The 22,267-nt window shown below is 33.6% G+C and overlaps 1 long non-coding RNA gene across 4 annotated transcripts in view; it reads left to right on the top strand.

The window, feature by feature from the left end:
- LOC107005865 overlaps window positions 1-13,949 on the top strand; it is a 26,146-nt gene extending 12,197 nt beyond the window's left edge. Inside the window, exons 1-7 of one of the 4 annotated variants that reach the window (XR_003575811.1) lie at window positions 344-2,255; window positions 2,392-2,519; window positions 4,456-4,528; window positions 5,933-6,046; window positions 7,367-7,485; window positions 8,114-9,366; window positions 11,303-13,949. This is a non-coding gene — a long non-coding RNA (uncharacterized LOC107005865). Of the gene's footprint in view, window positions 1-343; window positions 2,520-4,455; window positions 4,529-5,917; window positions 6,047-7,366; window positions 7,486-8,113; window positions 9,367-11,302 lie in introns of those variants that run through there. The other 3 variants (XR_003575810.1, XR_003575812.1, XR_001454957.2) reach the window with 3 other exon arrangements.
- Window positions 13,950-22,267: the final 8,318 nt, after the last annotated feature.

Consider the following 22,267-nt stretch of genomic DNA (forward strand, 5'->3'; position numbering starts at 1 on the left):
GTGGACTGTGACGGCCCGTCACACCTGTGACGGTCCGTCCTGCACCTCCGTCCTGACGGTCAGAGACTCGTTTCCCGTACCAATTTCTCAAGAGTTGAAGTGTTTTGCTACGGGAGCTTACGACGGCTCGTCGTGGATGTGACGGCACGTCCTGCAGGTCCGTCACAGATTACAGAGAGTCGATTTTCAGTACCCAATTTCAGAATTTCTAAGTATGCTGAAACGAGACCCTGCGACGGTCCGTCGTGCCTGTGACGTTCCGTCGTGGGGTCCGTTTCCTCAGCCAATTTTCCAGAAATAAAATCTGCTGCTCAAAACGACTAAACAGGTCGTTACAGAGAGTGACATCAACAACAGTAGCACGACAACAATTTCATTTCCCAAAATTGAAGTTTCAGATCCGACTCGGAGAATTGGCTTAGGGATTTTCTGTGCACTGTTCTCCTTAGACATGATTTTTGCTGTTGTTTCTGCTGGCTAATGAAACTTCTGTTAACTGGTGGAGCTTCGATTGTAATTCGGTTACGAGTTCGAATTCCGACCTAAGCGGAATATTTCTTTCCCGATTTGATGATCCAATAGGCCTAACTCGTAAGACACGTAGGATCCGAGAAGCTAGTAGGTGACATGTCATTTTGATGAGTTGGTCTGTTCTCAACAACCTGGTGACCCAGAAGATGTGCACGTAATTGGTTTATTTCCAGTGCCTCGAAAGTTGTGCATACAAAAGATGCACAATTTCTGAGGCAACGTAGACATACAAGTTACATGTTTGGTGATATAAAATAATATGAACATACTCTTAATTTGCAAATTGATGTGTATGTCTTTAACTTCGAAAGTAGATAAATATATTTAAACTTGTATAAAATTGAACTGGTAAATACACAAGTCCTATGTAAATAATATATAGCACTTGTTGTAGGACAAGTGTACCTTATATGAATTGTCATATAGGACGAGTGTTTCATATGAATTGTCATTTAGGATAAGTATATTTCACGTGAATCGTCATTAAGGACAAGTGTATCTCATGTGAATTGTCATGTTAGGACAAGAATATTTCCAATGAATTGTCGTGTAGGACGAGTGTATCTCATGTGAATTCTCATGTTAGGACAAGAGTATCTCACATGAATTATCGTGTAGGAAGAGTGTATGTCATGTTAGGACAAAAATATTTCACCTGAATTTTCATGTTAAGACAAGAATATTTCACGTGAATTATTATATTAGGACAAGAGTATCTCACGTGAATTGACATATTAGGACAAGAGTATCTCGCATGAATTGTCATATTAGTATAAAAGCATCTCACGTGAATTGTCATGTTAGGACAAAAATATCTCACAAAAATAAATTGTTATAAAGGAAAAAAGTATATCCCATGAATTGTCACGTAGGACAAGTGTAAGTCACATGAATATGAATATTTTTAAAGAAGTTATAAGGCGCCACAATGTGGTACTTTTCCAATATTATACCTTTGACATTACTCAAAATTTTCAAATTTCAAATTACATTTAGAGGATAAAACTGTCAATTTCTCTCATTACTTCAACATTAAAGTTGAAAGTGGAAACTCCTTATTTGGCAATTTGTTTGCACTTCTGCATAGGTACTAACGTTTCCATTGCATACACATAAGCAAATTGTTATACTTCTTGGTGTAAGTGTTATTTTGCAACTCTGCATTTCTTTTTTGAAGTGTTAATTTTTGCTTTAGTTCTTATTTTTGAAACAGAGTTCTTCTGGCAATGGCTAGTTCTGTCTCCTCATGTGCTGACTGAAAAAAGATGGAAGACGAGTTCATAGCTTATGGGATAAGTCTCATGAATACTCCCTCTTCCATTGATGAGCTCTTCAAAATTCTTCAATTAAAAATATTTTTTAATTTGAATGAGATGAAATCACAAAAAATGAGATGGAAACAGGAATTACTGTTCTACTATACCGATCTTGAATTGGAAAATGGAACCGATAATCTTTTTTTTCTTTTAAACTCATGCAATTTATGTCTTACTTTTTTCCCCTTTTCTTTTTGTCAGAAAGTCGAGTCTTTACTGAAAATGGTTAGTCATGACCCATTTGATTCGACCACAAGTACAATTCAACCTGTAATAAAAGCATTGCTTAGGGACGAACTTTTGGGGCATACCAACGAAGATATCAAAGTTTCAGTGATTTCTTAAATCACTGTAATTTCTTGAATATATGCCCCAAAGTACCCTCACAATGATCATAGACAAATGGAGGTAGAACTATATCATTCTAACTTATTTTTCTGTCATTTCTTTAATATCTTTTCCTTTTTTCATCCTGACCAATTTCTTGTTACGAAATTATCCGGCAAACTGTAAATGCTTTTAAAAAGTTAGCTCATCTTACTAGCTGCTGTTACCGGAAGGTGATCCGAGTTCTGGAAATATTCGCTAAAGTAAGGTTGACTGGGTGATATTGAACCTCGAGAACGAAACTCTAATAATCGAGATATTCAAAAATTTTCTTGAGGTCATCAGGTATTCTATCAAAGTTCTGTTTTCCATGGATATTATTATTATTGTATGATTTTTCAGTGTTATGTAGAGTTGTTTGTTTATTTCTAGCAACAAAGTCAATTACCTTTGGATTAAATTTGGGTGAAATATAAATTTCATGAGGATGTTGCAATGTGTTTTTTGTATTTTTAACTGCTTATCTATTAAAAGTAATTTCATCAACACCATTTGGACAAAGATCTTCCACTGGACACTGACTTGCTTCTAGGAAACTTTGGAGTTGTGGGTGGAAGCGAAAATAGATGCGATAGTGTCATCAATAGAGGCCATAAGAGCATTTTGAATCAGTTTATCTTGTCAAAACCAATCTTTGTACTCGGGATTGGCAGTTTCAGTTGCGTTAGTGACGATTGTTTTCGGAGGAGAGAACGTGGTGCTGTCAAGATGACTATAGAGGTCATGGCCATGAAGTAGCATAACAATCTAAGATATTGAAACTGTGAACTTGTGGCTGCTAAACAGTTAAATGAGATGTTAAGAGGCTGGGTCGAACTGAACCACGTGTTTAATGACGGGGGAAGAATCAACATTCGCAACTAGGGTGGAGGGAGCCATTGACGGTGAGGAAAAAAATTACTCTTTCAAGTATTTGTGGAGTTGATACCATATCATGAAAGAGAAATAAAATAGAAGATAGTATGTTTATTTGACGAGACACTTGTAGAGTTTTTTATACAGATGGAATAAACAAAATTAGCCTATGTTAACTCCTAGAATACAGGAACAAATAACGACAACTAATACAACTAACACCTGAATAAATTGAACAAACCTAATCTTAATCAAATTATGAGCAATAAAACAATGTTACAACACTAGTAAAACACTAATGTTAATGGGCTATTTAGTTGTCAGTTCTGTATTGGTGTCCAGGATGACTTGGATCTAGTGAGGCCTACTTTCTTTAATCATCTCTTAGGCATACTTTCTTTGATACATCAAAATTCCTCGATCCAATTTAGTTGCAAGTAGTTACTAGTCAGATGATACACAATTCAAAAGAAGATTTACCTACAAAATTTAGATCTATATTGATAAATGAGAAGACCCAAATCCCTAATCTACAAATTAGAAGATTTCAATAATATGGATTTTAGGACAATAAACCAATTCATTTAGCTAGTAATCTGAAGCTACAATAGAAGATTATCCGTCTCAATACAAATTTCTTATCAGTGGTTGGCCGCCCTTGATATCTTGGTATTGACGAAAGCTCAACCTATGAGGAAGAAATGTTGAGGATGGTTTATTATTGATAAGAAATTGAATGTATAAGGTGAATTTTATCCAAGCTCTTTCAGGTTTTTTTGGTTGTTCTTGACTGGATAATGTCCCTTTTCTTCTACGAGATTGTTATAGCCAGCTTCTTTTGGTGACTGAAGTACAAACAAAAATGAAGAGGCATTTTACTCGTTGTTTGGTCAAGATTTTGTTTGGTTAAAGTTTTCGTTTTTGGGTCTGGTCATTAGATTGGACCTAATTTAATATATTAACAATATTTTCATGTTATATAAACAAGGATGAGTAAAAATTGTAATTATTGTTACTTATTTACCTATCATTAATTATTTTTGGTAGAAAAAAGGTATATATATATATATTTCTATAATATAGAAGTATGATGGGGAGGACGATCAAGGGCAAAAAAGTCATTTTGCTTTGTAAAAAATCCTTCTTACTTTTCTAATATACTTCTAGAAGAATCAGGTCTCCTCTGTTTCAAAATCTTCAAGGGCAATATATATTTGTTACTTCACTGGTTTTTCCATCTAGAGCTTTCTTTCTCTTTCGTCTTTCCCCTCACATCTATATATACTTTCAAGGGCAAAGTGATCTTCTTCATTATGCTCAAGTTGGGTAATTAGTTGCTGATATTTACCATCAAAATGATTGTAAGGGATATGACTGAGGTGTTTGAAAAAAATTCAAAGAGGAAAGACAGATTCCATCATCAGCAATCTTCGTGTTTGGTAAGCTATAAATCATCTTTCAGTCTATCGTATTTATTTATTTTAATTTTTATCATTTCCATTCCCTTTTGTATGAACTGAACTTCAACTCCGATGGTATCTATCTTCTTCTATTTCAATAATTTGTTTAGTAGTTGTTATCGTGTGTATGTGTTCGTTAATGAAAGTTAGTGCATCCCGTCATTGGGTTACGGCTTCTTTCTTTTTCTTGTTCAGAATATCTTTTATAGTTCTGAGTCGCTATTTAAGCTTAAGAAATAACTTGCACCTCCAACTAATGGAGGCACCATATTCGTGATAATTTCTTCCCTTTTGCATAAGGATATTCCTAGGATGATTGAGGAAGGTAGGTAGAATTATCATATTCTTGTGTTGGTGCATTGTCGAGGTTAGTGCAAGGTGGCTCGACAATTGGAGAACACTCCATAAAGTTCTGTCATATCTTCCAACTCCGCAGGCATTCAGATTTCTCTTAAGAATGATATTATGTAAGGTATTGCTTCTATTCTAAGACACTGTCCTTTCGCTGCCTACTTAAGTATGAGAGAATGATCAAGCCAGTAAAATGTCAAGCAACTGGATGTAGAATAAGACAACACTTTGGGTCCTCCATACTTGCAGAATGAATGGATCAGATATGTGCTTAATTCTCTGTTTTAAGGCAGGGGGTGAAAGTTACAAGAGAAGATTACCCTATTAGTAAGGAAGAGGGGAAAAAGTGTTGTTAGAAATTCAGCCTGTCTCAAAGAGTTAATCTCGCTATTCAGCCCATTGTTCTGTCAACAAACATCATCTTTGACAATTTCCCATTCCTTCACTCCTCTCTTTTTCATTCGATTCTTCTGCCTTTCAAACAAGTAATTGCGCTTGAAGTGTTTTTCTTTTTGTAACAAGTTCATCGACCTATCACACAAGGAGACTAAGCATGCAATCACTTGTTCGAACTTCAAACATATCCAGTTGCGAGATTTAGTAGAATAAGCATATGTGGTTTTTCTACTGAAGGATATTTGACGTTCACCACTTGTTTAAAAAAATGTCTTAGCTAGAAAAATTATATTTTGTTTACATTATTAAGTAAAATTTGAAGTTTGTGTACTCTTTAAATTCCTTGAATGTTGGGAATTGTACAATAGACTTGGTGTTGTCACATTACCTCATTGGTGAATTGTACCACTTCTCATGTAAACCTGTATTGAGCTATTTGCTATTCCTTGGATATTTCTTTTTATTTGCTCATGTTTTAGTTTCGCTTATTATTTATAGATTTCAATGTTCTCAAACTTCGCATAAATAACGAAATCTGTTGTTTTAATGGTGAACTCTCTGTGTTTTGCACCTCTAGTTTCCTTTTACTCTATGTAATGGAGCGTCAATATGACATAGTAGAATGTACAAGCACAGGAATTTGGCTATTAAACTCATAACCTACCTGAAGAATATGAAGACTTGGCTACTTTTCTGGGAAGCTGTTTACCTCTGAGGTTGTTTCCGTTAATGCATCAACATATCGTTACTGTAAGCATGATTTTCCTTTTTCTTACATTTTCTGTTGGTTTTCTATTGATCTATGTTTTCTATGTTTGCATGACTTATAAAATTATCTATATTTTAAAGTAAACTGATTAATAATAGTAAGGAAGAAACTTGGATTACTTTTTGATACTCAAATGATTGTTCCAAAATGTTATAGAGGGAACTAGTCAAAGGAATCAAATATGAATGATACTCTGAATAACTCTGAATCATATAGTTGTAATGAAGTATACGATCAAGCTATATTATCGAATTTGGAGATGGATGTTTGTTGACCCAACCATTCTTTAGTCTCAATTCCCCTAAACAAAGGGTTGACATAAAAACCAAATTTTTGTGTTTTTGGTTCTCTCCAAAGTATTACATTCTTGTAGATAGCCTTCGATTAAATAAAAGAGGCCGGGTTGGCATTCCTTAACTATGAAGGGATTTTTGTTTGTCAAGCATTGCAAGTTCATAATCTGATTGTACTTTATCTTGAACTCATATAAAATGTTATGTCTACAGACTAATTACCATAACTCCATTGCTAACAGTGCCGATGTTAATAAATCCATTTTTTTGTTCCAAAGAGGGCTATTCCCCCTTCCAAATCTCAATTGTCAGGAGATCATTCATGCATAACTGTATCTGAATAGTTATTTATGCTATTGTTACCTTTCCCCAATAAATAATTGTCAACTGGGCATAGAAAGATACAAGTCTCCTATCATTGGTTAAAAAAAAGTAAAGCACCAAGAACCTGTATCCATAAACTGATGAAGGTAATTTTGAAATTTATGGTTTTGATTGTGCCATATCCATGACCCAACTTATGTTGATTGGGTCCTCGCACCAAAATGGTGTTGCACTTGTGTTATATCGTCAAAAATATTATTAACTTTATCAATTTTTGAGTCTTGACAGTTTTATACAGTGAATTGTATATTGTAACATGTATCCGTTTTCCTTCAAAGGAAAGGAAATCACGCTTTTTCTTCCATTGGCAAGGAAGTGTTTCATTCCCTTTCATCTAGGCTATTGTGAGAAGTGCCAAAATCTCCAAAGTAAACAGTGAATGTTATATTTGTTTTTTCTTAAAGTTGTTTCTCTAAAGCTTATGATTTGTATATTGACTGATTTCACATCTGCCATAGGGTAATATTGTTGTCAAGATGAGCAAAGAAGTAATTAGTTTGAACCATACAACATAGTGAGGATCATCTTAAACTAGAAGGGTAACAAACGAATAAATTTGATGATGAAGATCTAGAGCATCTTGTTGAATAAAGAAGGTAACACTATTTATATTTCTTCTTATAGGCCATCACAGTTGAGAGAGGAGCTGAAATATGATTCCAAGAAAAGATTACTTGATTGGGGTAGTGGGAATCTTAATTACGGACAAGAAAAGGGTGTTTTGCTACTATGTTTGAATGAAGGTAATGTTCTTCATGCCTCATGGTGACTATTGAGTATGTGGTAGATACAGATTTGCATATACGGATTTCTTTGCTTATTAATTTCTGTTCAACATCAAAGGATTTAGCTTTGACACAATGTTTTGGCTTCTAATTCCCGCGAGAGATGTTGTATGAATTACTTAAACGGCTATGTCAGGTATTAAAAGTTGTAGTGCAACTACTTGGTAGGAACTAAAACAACAAATTTAATCACCTTAACGTGGTGCCTCCTCACCGGGGAATTGCCGGAAGTGGAAGTTATTCTATTATCATATATAAATGAAGAATATTTTTCGGTTATACTTCACCATCTTAAAGAACATTTAAATTTCCTCTTCATCCATGCCAGGTTGTGCACTTGTGCTAATGCAGGCAACATAAGTAGTATTCCATAATACTGCATCATGCTTGTTATCTGCTGTATCAAAAACCCTCCTTGCAACTTCTAAACTTCCACATTTTGAATACATATCGATGAGAGAAATCACAACAATTATATTAAGTCTAAAACCAGCATTCACCAGAAATGCATATATTTGCTTATCATGTTTGAGTTATGCTATACTAGCACAAACAGATGGGCAACTACTGAATGTGAACTGATCAGGTTGGACCTGAAACTTCATCAACTTCCTTGCAAATAACTCAAGGGCCTAATGCTCATGCCTAGAGTATCAACTGTGAGAGCATTCTTATTCATAGCTTCTTGATATTTGATTCAAAATATTTGATTGATAATAGCACTACAATATTTTTGTGGCACAGTGATGTACGAGTTGTTTGTAAATTCTGCTCGATTCAACTATAAGTTTACCTAGATGACACTGAAGTTCTTAATTACTTGAAGTCCATAGCTATACGTTCACATTTTGGTTACATTAATTTTGTCTATTTTGCTCAATTCAACTATAAGTTTACCTAGATGACATTGAAGTTCTTAATTATTTGAAGTCCATAGTTATACATTCACATTTTGGTTACATTAATTTTGTCTATTCATGAGTTAATTTTTCAGTTGATATACAAATGTGACCTTTCTTTTGAAAAAAAGAGTGTATGACCTATCCTTTGTTGGTGTGGTGACTTCTCTTCTTGGAGCTCAATTCTCTTGGAGGGCTTTTTGTGAAATTTTATTGTTAGTGTTTGGTCTTTCTGGAAAAAAGAATGTATCACCTATCCTTTTATTGCTTGGAGTTTAATTCTCTCAGAGAGCTTTTGGATGACTATTTTTATTAGTGTTAGTTATCGTATTGGTCCCACGTGGAAAATTTAAAAGTTGGTAGGTTTAGTATTTTGTTTAAGCGATTTTATTAAGAGGAGGCATTCCAAATAGAGATATTGTTACTTAATATGTATTGTTGAAGATTATTGAACATATAGAGGAATGATCTTACGTTGTCATGCATATTTGCATTGTTAGTATTCATATCTTTGAAATTCCATCATATGTCTAATTTAGGAAAGAAAATATTTCATGATTTTCTCAATAAACTTAAAATTGGAGTTCTCTACCGACGACTGATAATACAAAACTCCTCTGATGTTGGGCCCGTACTAAGCACCGACCAAGTCTATCTAGTATATATATATATATATATATATATATATATATAAGCCAACAAGAAAAGGAATAACACTGCAGTTCATAATTGTACCTCATGGCGTTTGAATTGTACTATTTATTTAAGCTTTGCTATAGTAGGTTGTCCACGTGTAGGTAGTTTGAAGCATGTGTCTTTCCATTACTCTCTCTTCCTACACCTTAACCAAGATTTCCTCTAAAGTCTATTTTCTTTGGAGGAGCTTCAAGCTCTCTGTAAGTTCACTCATGAAGTTGGATAAAAGGCATCAAAGGTCATGGTAAGTTCCTTTACTTTTTCTATTTTTTCAAGTTTGGCTTTACTTCTTTCTCCTCTATTTGAATTGTCTCATTCAAGCTTTTTTATGGAGTTTCTTTGAATGAATTTTTTATTTTAGTTTTGCATGGGTTTAAACTAGAAGTTTCACAATTTGGATTGAAATTTCCACGTAATTAGCATATTGTTTCTTAGTTTTAGGTTTGGATCTGATCTTTTGATGATTTTTTCTTTGTGTATTGTTTCCGTAGTGTATGCATCTTCAAAAACAATTGGGATGCTTTCTTGGATAGTGTATCTCTCTATGTTTTTTTTTTGTTCATTGGTAAGCCCTCAGATTTTACCTTTCTCTAATACGTTTGTAATTTCTTGTGTTTTGTGAAATTTTATTTCCTTTCATTTATTCATTTGTTCGTTCTTAATTTATTCACGAGCAAGCCCTCCAATTCGATCTTATCTCTGATATGTTTGTAATTTTTATTTTTTTTTGTGAAATTTTCCTCTGTTATCTTTCCTCGACATGCATATTTTGTTTCATATTTTAATTTTCTTTGCTTCTTAAGAAGTTTGCTCTCAAACAACTTGTGCTTTGTTTCTCCTAAAGTGTTTGATGATATGCCTGAGTTAACTGTATATTTTTTTGTATTTTTTCTGCGTTCACACGTGTTCTTCAAGATTCTCATCTATAATACCATTTTCTTATACTGATTATATTTATGATGAATATATGTGTGGTATTATCATTATGATTCTCCAATGCTTTTATGTTTTTCTAGAACTCCCAATGCCTTAGAGGATAATAAGAGAATGTGAAATCAAATAGTGTAATACTTGTTCTTTGAATGATTTAGTCTACTAGGATTTGCATTGCGATGTTAGTGAAAGTGTTGTGTCATTTTAGGTTCTTGAGAATTACTTCAATAATTAGCATAAGATTCTAGAGATGTCAAGTACTGGGTAGACAAGGCACCAATTAGAGCTTAGGATATATGATCCTTCTCGAGTGTAATAACTACATAATATGAGTAAAACATTGAATGACAGAAAACATATATAGTGAGGTTCAAAATTTTTGCTTCTATATTCCCTATATGAAATTGTTAAAATAAGGCAATTTCTTACTTCAAGTTGTGGCCTATTCTTGTGTGTAAAATCCATGTATCATCTAATTGAGTCTGAAGGTGAAAAAACCCACGTAGAGTAAGAGTTTAGTGATTTCCTTTCCTTTGGAAATCATTATCGATAAATTCATTTACCTTTGAAGGAATATAATGGTCCATTGATTCGAAGTACATATATAACATGTTCTTCACATGGACAAATTACTTTTCACGAAGTTAACAACACAAAGGGGAGGGTTAAACCCCAAAAGTTGAAGGTAATAACTTGTTAAATAAGACTTCTTCTTATGGCTATTACTATCTACACTAACATAGATTTTGCACTTCTCTCGAAATACTAAGGTGAAGACTCTCAAAACTTGATTTGGAGGCAGTACTAGAGTTATAAATTACATTTCATTAAGTTATTTCACTCACTTCATTTTTAGAAAATAGTGTATGCTTCATCTTTGGACATCTTCCTGTCAGTATAGGAAGAGATTTTACGCGTGTTTGATTTCTTTAGTTAAACAATTAAGACTTTATTTGCATTATTGAGCGATAGAATCTCAATTTTCTATTACTTTTAGCTTCTTGTGAGGTTGTACTTAACTACTTATGTACTTGCTAGCATTTTGACTGTCATTATTCTATTGTGGTATAAATAAGAAAGCAAAATCATGCTCTCTGAGTGAATCGAAATAGTCTTTCACCAAGTGACAGTAAATTATGGTTATTCATTTGTTTGCTTATATATGATGTACAATTACTTGTAATATTTTCTTTGTAACGTAAATTTGCAGATGACAAGGGTTAATAATTAATTTCTTTTGTGGCCAGTGTTAAGCAATTCTTCGGAGTGCATGCTAAGAGTGCTAAAACGATTTCCTATTTGACTTTTAGAGGTAATCTGAACCTCTCTTGTGAGTGCAGAATGTTGTGTACTATCACATTCTCTAACTCTTATATCTCTCGACATTAATTTGTTAGTCCTTTATATGTCATGACCATTTACTTTTCTATATGAACAAGATTTGTTTTACCTTCAGATGTTCTATTTTGATATAATATGTGCATCAAATCTTTGAAGTGCAACTTTATGCAAGAAAAATACGTTCCTAATTAGAATTTTGAAAATATTAACATTACTGACAATTCTTTTACTGAATTTTAGGAAGGAGAGAATTGGCTTCTAGGCTTCTGGCATTACTCCTAAAGATTAATTTCCTTGCTGATTTAAAGATTATGCATTAGTTTCGTTAAAGCTATTAATATCTATATATAGGACAAGCACTATGGTAGCAAAGTAGTTTCTTTTTGATTGTGTGATTTTTAAGCTCTGCTGAATATGATGAAAAAAGGTAAATTGTAAATCATTCCATTGCTGCTAACTTGTATTGTTTTAACTGTATGTTTGGAGCTTTCATATGGTTCAGAATAATCTGTTTTGTGAATTAACTTCTCATGTTGCTATCGCTTCAGCAACGCGACAACATCTATACAAATTATTTCAAAAAATTGAAGAAATTCTCATAAACAGAAGGATGACAAGGTTATGGTGGTCATCTTGCTTCAAATAGTTGGGGTGGGACATGTGTTCAACCGGAGATTTCAGTGTTTTTACTTAAAATAGTTAAGTGGCTAACATGTGTTCCATTTGTGTTTCTTTTTTTCATAATTTTTTTGTTAATTTAGAATATAAATTGACAAAAAAAAAAAGAAGGCTAGAGAAGAATGGGAGCTGAGGATTCACCGGAGAAACCAAAGAAAAAGAACACAAAAAGGAGTTGAGAGGGAAACGTTATCTTCGTTCAAAGAGATATTATTGCCTCAAAAGTTTTCATCTTTCATAGTTTTATCTGTGATTAATCTGGCTGAAATATCTTTGATTGATTAAGCCCCTCAAACTAAATACAACTGTTAACCTTATCATCCTGAGCTACTTTAGTTTCAAGCTTCCTGGCGATTTCATAGCTCTAGATTTAATAATGACCAAAGTCACCAGCATGCCTTGGAGAAAATAATTCAATTAAGATCGGTATATATATAGCTACCTCAAAGTTAAGGACTCTGCTGAGAAGTTCACTGTGGTTCATTTCAGTGTTTGTCCTTTCTGATGGACGCTCACAAGCCATCTTTTATCACCCATCTGTAAGTCTTTGCTCATCATTCTCATGTTTATTCAGTGAAGGATATAGATATTCCCGCTCAACTAATTTAGAATTGATCTTCTAATGTGTCTCTGAGGGATATATAAAAGATAGGTATAGTTTACTTCAATTTATTTGGATTTGATGCTTAGTTAATTGATTGATTCATGTCATTTGTCCAAGTTAATTCTTTATGGACAAAAAAGATTATTTTTTTTCTACAATAATGTGAAAGCACATTAAGCAAGGGAAAACACTCCACCATGTTTTTAGCCTCGCTTCAGGGCTTAAGACGTCTTTGACAATACTGGGAGAATCGACGTCTGCATTATTTATGGTGAAACATGTTTGCCAAGTAGAGATCTCAAGTGAGCATTTCAGTGTCTTCAGAAGACAGTTTGTTTCTTTTGCTTTTTATGAAAATAAATTATCACCTATTAAGCAGCAACCTGTTTGTTTTGACTTAGAGATGTTACATAATGCATTGTCTATGTGAAGTCTTTTTTTATGAATGGTATGCAATTTCAGTATCAAATCGATTTTATTTGGGGTGTTCATTTCAGTATGTGTAGAATAATTGTGTTTTTCTAAGGGAACATAACAAGCATCATAGATTGTCTTCATCGGTTAATGTTACATATTCAATTATCAAATCCGTCACTCTGATTTCTCTTTGGCTGACACAACGTCTATATATTCCCACGGCAAGAAATTTCGGGTTGTAACCAACCTTGTGAGTTCCATTGCCAAACAACATCACCTGATTTCTTGGCAAAATACCAGGTTGATTTCAATGTGTGTAAGGAAACACATTCGTTAGTTCTCGTGGACAATTTAATGAGATCGTAGCACATTGTGATTTTTCAGTTTTATCTTAACTGATTCAAACACCGTCTCCTAAATTGATCCTTAGATGTGCTAGAGGAGTGAGTCTGTTTTCGAAGAACTCATCTTTTTATTCAGTTTTCATCTATGTTGTTCGGACTCTTCAAAGATATCTATGAGTGCATGTCGGATTCGCTCAAAGTAGTGTACATTTAGAGTATTCAACATGGGCAATGTCAGATTTTATATTTTGCTGTCAAAAGGCTTTCCAGTCTGCTAGAAGAGAGAGGCAAAGTGACAACTGAAATAGTTCTCATCTCGATAGATCTCTCAATCATTTTAGTCATTATTTCCATATTGAGCTTACATAAGTCTTTTGAGATCTATTTGGAAAGCCCATGTATTCATCATTATGCTTCTTTGAATTGAATTAAAATAGATAGTGTGTAATTGCTCTGTAGGTTGGTGACCTTAAAAAGATTGGTGCAAGATTTTCCTGTGGAGTTCCTGAATATGTTATGTTAATATTATAATATTTTAGTTGGTCTTGTAAGTGAATGTTTAATTGGAAAATTGATTTTTTTGTTTACTGTATTATCCCCACATGATATTGATCTATTTAAAAGAAAGATTAGATGAATGTGTAGAAATCAATATATTTGGACTTAAGTCATTAACAAACACTTAAAGTTGTTCACATAATTCACATACACCTAAATTAAGGCTTGTACCTATTGAACATCTTTACTCTCTCGAATTTAAATCATTTGAACATTTTCTACCTACATGGCAATCTTAGTGTGACTCAGGGACAACTAGTGCGTCAAAGCATCAAAATTAGACTTCTTTTAAAATGAAAAAATCTCCATCTTCTTCCTTTATCTTTACTGCCACTATTCCTCCACCTTACACCAGTTACACTCTTCTTCTTCCACTTCTTATGCAGCCATGATATCATTTATTTTTTATTTTTTTTATCATCATTTTTTCCTCTTCTTTTTGGAATCACCATCACCTTTGCCATTAAGGTTAATTTGCTACCTATTCGTTTTTTCTTCAAATCTAGAATGATTAAAAAAGATTTTCTTTTACTTTTTTTTTTTTCCGAATCTTTGCCATATTGATGATTTATGGAAGCAAATAAACTTACAAACTTGTAACTTAACTCTTATTTGTGAGAATTATGGCGGGGCGAAAGGAACTCGAAGGGCTTGTTCGGATCCTGCCGGCTGGTGACGATTAATTTGTCACTCATACAAGGCTACTCCTCGCAGGAGAAAGAAGAACAAGAGTATAAACCCAGTATCACAAGTTTGACGATGACAAAAATGATGAATTTTCGCAGAATTGTTACAAATCATAATTTAACTCTAAACTCTCTTTATTTTACGAGCTCTCTGGTCTATCCATGATGTTTTTTTCAAAGTGAATTTCTCTAATTTACTCTTCTTTTTACCGTCGAAGCAGCAAAGAATGATCTAAATGGATGTTCATGGACAGGGATTGTGATAGCAGGAGAAGGGTTTTGGTGGGTGGGTAATAATTAGATATTATTTAATTTTTTTTAATAGTAAGTAATTTTCTTTTTCCTTCAAATTATAATAGTTTTTAAAATAATTTTTAAAATCTAAATACCACATGTCATTATTAAATTTGTCAAATTGCGTCACGGCGAGTGTATTTTACTCATTTTGTGCTTTTAGTTAATCGTCTAAAAAATGTTTAAATGGTTCAAATTTAATGGGGTAGAGGTGTTTAATAGGTATGAGGCTCAATTCAGGTGTCTAAGTGAATTATGCGAACAACTTTAAGTGTATGTCGATGACTTAAGTCATATACTTGAGATTGGACGAGATATCTTTGAAAGAAAAACTATTGATGTTAGTTCTACGTTATTCAATTTTTTTCCCTGTTTGAGGAAAGGCATTTGCGATAAAAATTATTAACAGTTTCATAGATTGTACTTCGTTTTCTTAGGAGTAGACTTGCTCTTTTACAACTTTGAAGATGAAGGAGAAACAAAAAAACAACACCACATGGTGATGAAGCTGGTCAGAATTGAAACGTTGTTTTCATGCTCTTCCTGTTGACAAAAATCTTTGTTGTGTCCAACTTCATTACAAGAAAAACTGCATAGTAGTGGTATGCCACCAATTTCACACTGTTGTCGCATATCTATGTAATCTAAGAAAATTCCACTTATTGTATTTTTTACTAAAAACATGTCAAAGGTGAGATGACTTGTTCAGATGTCTTAAGACAACTCAATCCTCAAATTACTTATGTCTCTAACCATTGGCAAAGCAATTCTTTTTAGTCATTTATGACATTTTACTTATAATACGTGGAAGGCCAATATTATTGTGAAGGCTTTTTTCTGTTGTGATAACACGAGATAACTGCACTTATTAGACATAGGAATACATGTTATCTGTAAAGTAAATTGTGTATTTGTGTTACTTATCTTGATGTAAATATGTTGTTTTTGAATCTTCTTCCACATATAACTCTCTTGATATACAACTTAAGTCTACTTTCAATCATATGAGCACAGACTTCATGTTTATGAGGTTACCAATTTATATTCCTTCCTTTACTATTTTTATTGTTCTTTTTCTTTATTGTCATTTTCATCACCAAAATTGTAGTCGTAAAATGTTGGGCTCGTGTTTAGTACGGATAGTGCCCATCTAGTGTATATATATGGTAGGTAAATTAGTAACTATAACTACACTTTTTATTCATCCACATTGTTTTGACATGAAAATATCGTTAATATCCTAAATCAGGTCCAATCTAATGAGCAGACCCAAAAACGAAAAAAATTTAAAACTTGATTAGATAAAATCTTGACCAAACACTGAGAAAATCATCTCTTCATCCTTGTTTGTATTTCACTCGCCAGAAGAATCTTGTTATAACGATCTCGGAGAAAGGAAAGAGATATTAAAATCCAATCAGAACAACCAAAGATCCTGAAAGAACTTGATAAAATTCACTTTATACATTTCAAATCTCAGAAATGCCATCAAGATCCACTTCAACATAAAACAATTCAACTCAAACTTTGTATTCGGTAATTTATTCTTAAAAACTATTATAGTGCCCCCAATCACGAATTTGAAGGAATTGAACCTTGAGTCGATTTCTATATCAATAAAATAATAAATGATTTTCAACATTTCTTTCTCATAGATTGAGTTTTCGTCAATTCCACTGTGTAGGAATAAATATCAAGTTCAGCCAATCATGGACAAGAAATCTTATATTATGACGAAGACAAGCTTCTAGAGTACCTTCTGATTACTAGCTAGATAAATTATTGAAATGTGTGACCATCTCATCTAAAAGTTTAAGTTCTTAGAGAGAACACACTATTATTATTTAGTTATATTCTCAAGATGCCCCTCACATGCCGGCCTAATTATTTTCAGGGGCCAAGAACGTGGAAATTTCTTTTAAATTGGGTGATGATGAGATTCGATCTCAAGACCTTTCTATCAAACCTATATATATTAATATTCTAGTGAAATTTATAAGAGTTTAAGGACAAGTAATAACTAGAACAGAATTCTGAAAGGATCAATACAATATTATTAAATACAAAACCAGAAGCATAAAAGGAACAAGTTCGTTCACTGATTTGTTATGATAATATTCTTACTCAGCAGCATAGTTGTAAAATGATTTAACTCCTTTATTATGATGAGTTCAAAGATGAGAAAATATTTTGTAAAGTATTAAATTATTTAACTCCTTTATTTCTTCACATTCAACTTGAGTACATTGTTATCTATTGTAGTACTTTCTTTAAGTTACTTGTTATTCAACTATATTACCTACTCGCACATTCGTCATGCATCTTTTAAATGCAAATACATGTTCTTAGGATCCCTAACAAGAGGTTGTTGAGAGCACTGCATCCACTCGTTTGCTTATGAGTAAGACCTCCTTGCTTTCAGAGTATTCCACTTTTATGAGTTTCAGTAGTAGTTCTTTTGAAGAGTTGTAGGTATTTTCCCGGCACTCATTTTTGTATAGTGGAGGCTACATAGATAGACAATTTGTCACGACCTTAGAGCACCCTCTAGTCATAACCAGAGTATTCGACCTCGAAGAGGTCTTATACAAGCCTCTTAGCATTCATTCAGCACATAGGTATGAAAATTTGTGAAGAATTAAAACTTTTCACAATACAGTCAATAAGGAAACTCTTTATAAAACGTGAGAAGAACTAAGTCTCATCACAAGTCATCTTAGACACATCTCATTATCATGGGACACGACCCTTACATTGAAACAAAAATATAAGTCTTATATAATTGTCTTTCATAAAGAAAAACTAGCAATAAGGAGTCTTGTCCTCGACATATGAGGACATACCCAAATCTTGAGAGAATACTTTTAAATCCCAAGCTACAACTCTAAAGATCACCTCACTTTTCAACACTTACACTTTGTATAAAATATAAGGAAATACGGAATTAGTACAATTAAGCACTAAGTATGACAATCATGCAAAAACACGCTTTAAAGAGGATATTTTAGTTGAAATATGCTTTTCATGCTATTTTGATAAAACTTCATGAACCAAGTGTAAAAAACATCATACGAATCGATTATCAACATACAAGGTAATACTCCCATAATCCTCAACATATAAGCATATTCATTAAGTAACCCATTCAACCATTTAGACCCTCTATCCAAAGTTATTCTAAGACTCGCCTAGGTAAGACATGAAGAGACCTCCCATACAACCTCTTCAATACACACCTAAGTGTTCCTTAAGACTACCAAAGATAAGGATATTTACTTTCCAACACAACTCAATAAGTCATCATTCATTACTAGAGATATTAGAGGAAACATTCATGCATTTATGGACTTCACATAAAGACCATCCCCTAGGATAACTCTAAGTTACACTAGTGCAATGTGAAAGTAGCATCCCATTCCATTACTCCCACTTAGTGCTCCTTTGGAACCATCCTAGACTAGGCACATCACATTCAACAAGTCACATAACCTTCATTAACATTAGACATAAGAAAACATACTTCATTAACATTAGATATGAAGTCAATTTACTTCATTAACATCATATAGAAACCCATTCATTCACTAACGTTATAGGGATACACCAAGACTCCATCCAAATTCATACTTGAGCAATGCATTGATGACGTCCCATTCCACCACATTCCCTAATTAGTACACCCTTAGGAAGACCTAGTTCATTGCATTCTTTTGTGGGGGGTAAGCTTTAGCCGAGACCATGAGAGCCTAACATGGACTCCAGTATTAACCCCTATTGGATGAGGGTTCCCCATTTTCCTAAGGTAGGGTCATTCGTTTAGCCTTTACGTGGAAAACCACTAGCTAGTCCTATGTGGGCACATAGTTAAGCGATAAGGAGATTTCTTCTAGATACTACACCTCTACTTACAGAGAGTACCCATCTTAAGAGGCTGCTTTTTTATACTATACCTCTACTCATGGAGAGTATCCACCCCATTTCATACCCTTTCGGTGCTAAGCATTAATCCCCACAGAGTAATTGACCTACATTACATTCATTAACTATAGGTTAAGGGATTACTACTAAGTACTCTACCTCTACTCACAGAAGAATACTCTTCCCAACCTATCATTCATTCATTGAAAAACTCTTAGGAATATTAGATTTCTTCTAGACACTCCACTTCTACTCATGGGAAAATGTCCATCCCAACACCCTTATTCAGTCATTAGAGTTCTATCGAGAAAATCTTTCAATAGACCCACATTCATTACATTTTCATTAGTTTCATTCATTCTTTCATGTATGTGTATGCTAGAAAGCCTTTTACATAGACATCATCATTCATAACATCGTTCTCTAATACATTCGTCATATTCCACACACAACATACTTCACATTCACATTATACTCCAATAGTCATACTATCTTTAAGAATCACATGCATAACTTCATAATACATCTCTATACACATGCATCATAACATTACTTTACTTAGCATTCAATGCCTTCAAGGACATAATCACAATACACATACATATCCATACATATCCATATACAATAGCTAACACCACCACTATAAGTGGACCATACAACACAAGAGAAATTCAATAAGGACTAGAACAATTTAGTTCAACTTACCCTACATCCAAGCCATGATCATCCTTTATCAATTATCCAACAATTCATCAATAGTTAGGCATGGATAGCAATACATAACAATAGGAACCAATAATACTAATCAATTTAGATGCAATTCTATCAATATGAAACCATAGTCACAAAACCCACTACATAAGACAATTTAGGAGATTTGGAAAAAACATGGGTTCTTAAAGGAATTCCATTAAAATCATCTTAAAAACCTTGACTCAAAATTATTACATCAATATAATAACTTAGAAAACATTGTAACAATAACCCATGCATAGAATATAAATTGGGAAAATTGATCATTCATACACCTTTGAACTTGAATTGGACTCCTTGAATGAGAGGTTATTCAAGAATTAAGGATAACCATACCTTAGTATTCAAAAGCCCATGAAAATTAAATAAAAAACACTTGAAACCCCTTCGCCTAGCTTGAATTTGACCTAGACCTTCAATGGTAGAATCTATTGGGAGGGAAGAGTTTGATTTGGTTGTTTCAGTCTAAGTGAGGGTTCAATTGTTTTAATGCACTTAAAATATCCTAAATAACCTAAAATAACGGTACCCCCATTTATTTAGCCAAGGGTGGAATTTACCAAACCACCCTTGGCTTGGCCGAGATTTTGGAGAGCTTGCAGGTGACCATTGACGGCCACATTGATGGACAGTCAGTCAATTGATGGCCCGTCCTGGCAGTACATCAATGGTGACTGAGTGTGGTAAAATGGAACTAAGATTCAAAATTCTAAGTGTCATTTGATTGATGGAGTCCATTGATGTCCGTTAATGCATTGATGGTCCGTCGATTGGATCCGTCAATGGTGCTATTTTTGATAGTTTTTTGGCAAACGTTTGGGTCCTCCTCAAGGACCTTAGGGTGGTCCTTGAGGAGTCGTACCCGTACGTTTTGACCCTAAGCATGACCATCTAGATTCTAGGGTCACCTCCAATCATTTTAGACTCCAAACAACACACAAAAACATGAACAATACACTAGCACATAAAAGACTAGTTTTCGAATGTCCTGGTCGTTCCTTGACGTTTGAATTCAAAACCACTCAAGCCTGCCCTTGGATACTATTTCTCATTAATTTAGCAAGTTATTAACTCAAGAAACTCATGTGAATCTCTAGTTTATCCTAGTTCATTTAGAGGGTTGTAACACAATCTTGGAGAGTCTTTCGATTTTCAAATGTTTTCTTAAACTTATGATTTATAATCAATTCAACAAAGTTTTGAGATTTATAATCTATTTTAAACCTTTCTTTCATTTTGATGCTTATATATTCTTTTGTTAATCTTCCTCTTGTAGTCAGTCAGGATGAAAGTTCTCTCATGTAACATCTTGCTAGTTGAAAGAACTAGAAAGATCTAGAATTAAAAAGAGTCATTTTTGGAAAGAATGAAAAACTTGGAAAATTGGTAGTAAGTGAAGTATGAGTTTTTGTCAATTTTGAACGACCATAACTCCTAGCTCAGGATGAGTTAGTTATGTTTCCAGATACCTTAGGAAATATCTTTGAATTATATTTCTAACGCCGCCGAGTTTGCAAGACTCGAAGTTCGTACGAGTGAGATATGCCCATTTGAAGTTGGGTTGTTTGGACAAGAAAAGTCCAATCCGGATTTTGGAAGGGTATTTTGGTCTTCTATATACCTAATTAAATTAATTTGTTCTTGATAATTACTTAGGGGTATAAACTGAAGTTTGTCACTTTATGCTTTTGAAAATTGAGTTAGGGTTTTGAGAGAAGAGAAAAAGAAGAGAAAAGAAGAGAAAAAATGAGAACGAGCAAGAATCGTCTAGATCTTTAAGAATCGCTTGTGGACTTCGTCAAGGGGTGATCCCTATGAGGTATGTGAGATCACATAGTGCTGGGTTAGTTCATCCACGCGTCAATCATGATTCAATTCAACGAAGTTGTGTAGTTTTGAAAACAAATGTTGTGAGTTCTTGATGATAATTCATTTGAAAGCTTGTGGGTCCTTATTGTTTAAGTTTCTTGAGTTGATTCATAATTTCAGCTATTTTTCGTTAAAATCTATTACGTATTGATGATTTAGTTGATTCAAGTGTTTAGGGCCAGAGCGCCCCCAGTCAGTCTCTGAAATTTTAATGCTGGCGTCCTATCGCCAATTCTTCTACCTTTTCCCACTTCTTTCTATACTAGTTCCCTAGTAACATACCTATCTTTTCTAATCGATTCTACACTCTAAGGTACGTCTAAACATTATGAAATCATCCTTAAGCATGAGATCATAAGCCTTGAATCCAAAATTCAATTCAAGGAAAGTTAAGACTCAAGTTGAGTTCAAAGAGTTTTTCAAAAGTCTTTCCCGAACGTTTTAACTTTGTTTAAGACTTGAGTTATGAGTTATGAAAACATTAAAGAGTCGAGTTCATTTCTTCAAAATTTATACGGAACTAAGTATTCCCAAGTGTTAAATGTTGTCACATTTAGACAAGAGAGGAAACACCGATTTCCAAGAGAGCTTTTAAGCTAAGTTTTGAGTAATTATCTCAAATCAAAGAAAGAATTTTTTACAAACATATGAGCTAAGTAAATTTTGGGAGTATTATTGAGCACCGATATGGGGAAGAGTTCATAATAACTTAAGTGTCTATAAAGAATGTAGCCATCATGGGTAGACAAG

The sequence above is a fragment of the Solanum pennellii genome, chromosome 12 (assembly GCF_001406875.1).
Source record: "Solanum pennellii chromosome 12, SPENNV200".
In the NCBI taxonomy this organism is placed as follows: Eukaryota; Viridiplantae; Streptophyta; class Magnoliopsida; order Solanales; family Solanaceae; genus Solanum; species Solanum pennellii.